Source organism: Hordeum vulgare, chromosome 2H (genome assembly GCF_904849725.1).
Source record: "Hordeum vulgare subsp. vulgare chromosome 2H, MorexV3_pseudomolecules_assembly, whole genome shotgun sequence".
Taxonomy (NCBI): domain Eukaryota; kingdom Viridiplantae; phylum Streptophyta; class Magnoliopsida; order Poales; family Poaceae; genus Hordeum; species Hordeum vulgare.
This window is the reverse complement of record NC_058519.1, coordinates 644,818,777-644,824,140: the sequence shown is the minus strand read 5'-3', so window position 1 is coordinate 644,824,140 and position 5,364 is coordinate 644,818,777.

Sequence of the window (5,364 nt, the reverse complement as noted above, 5' to 3'; positions counted from 1 at the left end):
TAAAGGTGGATAATAGATCAATATGAAGATCATGAGTTGCACCATAATGAAATTGATGGTAGTCGCTGGAAAAATATCTAAGAGGGGCATGTGGAGAATGTAGTCAGAAATCTATAGTAGAGTGAGACCACAACGACCGAACTAATTATTCTCATCAAGAAACTTAGACTACCAAATATTACCCCTCTAACTAAATATAAAACGTTTTTGCATTTGGAATTGCACTGCAAAAGTGTCTAATATTTAGTAACAAAGCTAGTAGAAAAGATTTGGAAATCGTAATATGGGTCTATTGGCATTGAAACACTAGAATACGTATGCCCCATTGCAGTACACGGGCAATTAGTTAGTTTCTTTCTAAGATCTCACCATGCTTGAGGATGGGTCATAAAGCAAAAAAAAAAAAAAAAACCTTATGACCCAGGTTTTTGCAACAGTGAAAACAAAAAAAAACATGTTGGTTGTTCAATGACATGCCTTTTCTGCTATATGATTTTTTCCCTCTTGAGATTGGGAATGTAAAAATTCCCTCATGTGGTGTTTCTGAGGTCGAGCTCAAATGAGTTTGGGTGAATGGTAAAAAACAGAAAAACTGATTTTTTTTGGGGGGGGGGGGGGGGGGTTGCAAACATTGATAAATATTTTGATTTCTCACAAAATACCAATCAAGGAATGACATGCATGAAAGTCGTGAAAAAAAACCGATGCTCCAAAGTATTATTTTCGCAAGCATTTTGAAATGATGATTTTTTTTCACAACTTTCTAGAATGTCACTTCATTGTGAAATATTGCACGCACTCAAAACATTCGTCACGACAAAAATGAAGTTTTTTCCCTGATTTTTTTCACAACTTTCTAGAATGTCACGTCATGATGAAATATTGCAAGCATTCAAAACATTCGTCAAGACAAAAATGAAGGAGCTCATCAAATGTGCTCGCGATGGGACTGTTTTCCTGCCAGTAATTTTCTACGTACATTATTTTTGCAGCAATAATCCTAGACCTACGGGCCTTTACGGGGTCATTACGGACCCTTCCTAAATAATCTCAGCCCTCCCTGATTTTTCATCGGGGTGGCCCGCCTCACTCTCCTTCTCTTCAATCACCTGTTGCTATGTCATCATGTAAACAAAATCAGTCCGTAATTGCGTGTATGTGTAGCATTACTGTTTTTGCAGGGGCCTTGACGGTTGGATGAGCTCTTCATTATTCATGTTGTCTGGTTTAACATTGTGTTACGCCGGATCTGATGGTACGGTAGTACGCTCTGCAATTTATAGCCCACCGGTTTGCACGTACTCACCTGCTAGCTATGCTTGGCCACTAAATTCCATCCACCGCGTTATTAAATCAAGAGGTGTACCGTAAAGTCTGCACCGATCATATGTGCCGTGGTATGTACAGATAATTCATTTATGAGCCCATACTCATTTGCATCCGTGTTAAAAACAAAAATTAAAATAAATACTAAAAATTCAGAAAAATTTAAATATTATTCATATGATAGATAATTTGATGTGTGAGTTCCATTTCAATTTCAAATAATTTAGACATCTGAACAGTGCTCCGTAAAAAAAAATCATGGTTTGTAAAAAACTTTATTGTTAATGCATTTTTAATTCGATTCATCTTTTTTGCTGAGAGCTTGTCAGGTGTCAAAATGGTCAGAAAATTGAAGCAAACCTCACGAAAGAACTTTTCTGTCAGGGAAATTTCTTTTAGATTTTTTGTGATTTCTTTTGACCGGTGCATATGAGCGTGGAAACCGAAACTCCGCACTCGGTATGTACCTACTTTTGTACCGTTATACCTACTTTTGTACTGTATAAAGTCTGTGTCAATCGTCTGTATGTACAGCACAATGCATGTACTGTACTTGCTTTAGTCGCTACGCTCTGCCAGCTGGTCACTCTGGTATGTACTGATAGGACCAGCTGGTAGAGCGTAGCGAGTAAAGCAAGTACTCGTCCGCTTCGACTTCTTCACCGACCTACCTATGTTCGTCGCCGGTTGCGGCTGCGCGCCGCCAGCCGCTTGACGCCTCCATCGCGAGGCTTGGCGGTCGGCTTCTTCTTTGCGGTCGGCAGAGCAACGACGACCGGCCTGGGTGGGGCGAATTGGCACGGCGGCGGCAGCATGAAGGCGGAGGCGGCCGTGTTGTGGATAGGTGTCGCGGAAGCGGTGGCCCTAACGAGGATGGTCAGGGCACCGACGGTGGAGTCGAGAAGGCGGCGGCCGCAATGAGGATGGTCAGGGCACCGACGGTGGAGTCGAGAAGGTGGCGGGGTCATTGCCGTCAACCATGGCAGTGACGGCCAACGGGTGGGAGGCAAGCGTACGGGAGTCGGGCGGCGGTTGGTCGCGCGGAAGGGGAGAGAAGAGGCGGTTGGGCGATTGACAGGTGAATGGGATTTTACATCTCCTCGAGTTGGAGATGTAAATTTACACCGCGATGTGTTATAGTTTACATCTTCAGCAGGCGGAGATGTATTTTTTTTTACATCTATATTATTTGTTGAAGCATTGTTTTTGACCTATGAAGATGCAAAAGTAGTTATTTTTACGCTAATTTTTAAATATTGCATTTTTTTATTAAATTTGAAAAATATTGCATAGGATCAAAATTTTGCAACTATATGACACGTCTGCCACCTCATAGGCGGGTGGATCTTGTCGGCCAGGCCCAGGCCTATTAGGTCCTATCGCCTATGGCTAGGTCGATAGGCCTGTCGACCTCCCACTTTGCCACTAATACTAATCGGCCTACTGGTGATCAGTTAATATTAATTGGTTTAGTCATGATTACTTAGTACTATTAATTAGCCTACTCATGACTAAGTAGTACTAATTGACGTTGGCAAGGTCAATAGATGCATAATTTTTTTTCCATGTAACTCCAAAAATTTTATGACCACGATAGCAAAATAGCCCCTCTATAATTTTTCCCTCTAATTTTCTCTGTTAATTTCTCCCGCCCGTTTTTCACGCCTTCTTCTCCTGCCATTGCACCTGTCATCTGAGACTATAAAACGAGGCATTGGAACTGTCTTTCTCCATCGTTCAACCACACTTAAAAACACCAACGTGCTAGTAATTATGAGTTTGACTTCCTCGGATCAAAGCATTAGGCCTAGGAAAATGAAGAGTGTGAGTTTGCCTCCGAGGGTGGAAGTACTGCATTGTTAGTGTGACGATTTCTGAAAGGTGAAGGAGGTGACGGATTTTTCAGATTGGTTGGGCATGAAGTTTTTCATGTGCCCAATTATGAGGAAGATCCACCCATTGCTACTTCACCGTACATCAGGCCTCTGGTATGCTTCAGTCATCAAGAATAAACACTTTGTTGATATTATTGTTGACTTGATATTTATATTTATATTTTTGTTATATTCTCCTCCTCATCTGTGCATGTACTATCGTTGGATTGACAAGAAAATATCGGACTGGGCGGTGACCGAGATTCGTGAAAGAGATCGTCATGCATGGGAAAGTTTGTACACAGAAGAGCGCCACGAGAAGACGAAAGCAGAGGAGAAAGCAAAGCAGGAGAGAGAGAGTGGCAAGAGTACTGTGTGAAGCATAGGGATTTTCTTGATGAGATGAAGAAGAAAAACGAGAAGAGGGACTTCGACTAGCGGAGGTGCAACGATAGCGACAGGAGGCTCGTGAGGCCGAGAGGCAGAGAAAGAAAAAAAGGGCTTTGCAGCCAAGGCAGCAGAAGAAGCCGGTGATGGAAAATGAAAATATCCACGCTGGACTCAGTAGATTTATGTTATTGTATCCTAAAATTATATCTTAATTTCAACATGTTGTATCTTAATTTCAGCATGTTGTATCTTAATTTCAGAAAGACGTATCTTAATTTGAACATGTTCAGTTTTCCTGTCTCGCTTTGCCGTCATTTTTATCCCGCCTCGCTTTCCCGTCATTTCTTTCCCATCTCGCTCTCCGGCAGCTATAAACCCCCCTCCACACTAAGGTGTGTAAGTATTGTAGTCTAGTAGCTTACTCTCGTCAAGATGTCCTATTATCCTCTCGTCAAGGTTTGTTTGGATACAGGGCACTTGTCGCAATGTTGTTCTGGTGATACTGTCAGGAAGAATTATGACCACCGTTAACGATCATTGCAGATGAGAAGTCTTGATTCCATGATGCAGGAATAGGCGCTTCATGTGCGTTCTCTTCTTCGTCCGAGTCGGCGAAATCATCAGTAATATCACATTCTCTATCTTCTTTCTACATCTGGTTTTGCATGTGCCCGTCTATCTCGTCAGCGTCTGCCTCGCCACTGACATAATCATGTGCATTTCCTCCTTCTGCCTGACTGCTCTGCCCTGCTTCGTAAACATCATCTCCAGCATGAGACACATAATTTGGCTGTGAATCATGCATCCCTTCATTGCTCTGGCCATAATCGTAACTACATTCGGTTTCAGGTACACTAACCGGCTTCAACATAGGGAGCAGTAAGGCGACATGATTACATCCCCTACGCTCGCAAGCTTTTAACCAGTGCACCCACTGATCGTCTCACTCTATATGCTTCAAATAAAAGTAAATATTTTAACTGGACCGGGTCCATAATGCATGAACACCGACGGTGTGCGTTTCAATATTAAACCCTAAACATTCGAGCAGCTATTCTGTCAACTGACTAACAGACCATGTTTCAGGAAAAGTCACTGGCACCTCAATGTACTGAAATTCATTCAGATCAGCTTCCATCTCATTTGTTTGAACAGTACGAGGACCGTAGTGAAAACCTAACTTCACTACATCACACATCTCTGTTGACCTAAAAAATTATTCAACATTGACAAATTTTAGCAGAAGGACAAACCTAAATTATTGCCGAATCAACTAAAAATTCGCAGACCTAAATATATTTCACAAAGCTATCGAAGCACCTAAAAATATTTAAACACCTCAATTCACATATCTATATATATCCAAATCTATGGGAGCACCTAAAAATATTTAAACACAATAATTCACAGACCTTAATATATTACACAAAGCTATGGGAACGGATGTTGAATTTTACCCTGAAACGTGCGAAGAAACGGCGAACAACGAATACCGAGAAAAAACGACAAACGCAACAGCCTCCACCACCACCACCACCTCCACCTTCAACTCCATCACTACCACCACCTCCACCTCCACCTCCATCACCACCGCCACCAAATGTTCAACACCACCACCACGAACTACCCCATCGCGAGATCGACGGTTTCCTTGACTTCCCTAACCCTCTAGAGTCCAACTACGATGGAAAATGAGGAAAACAACGGCTCAGATTTCATGTAGAAATAAGAGTGTTTTTGGTGGGGAGAAAAGGAAAGAGGAGACGTAGAGAAA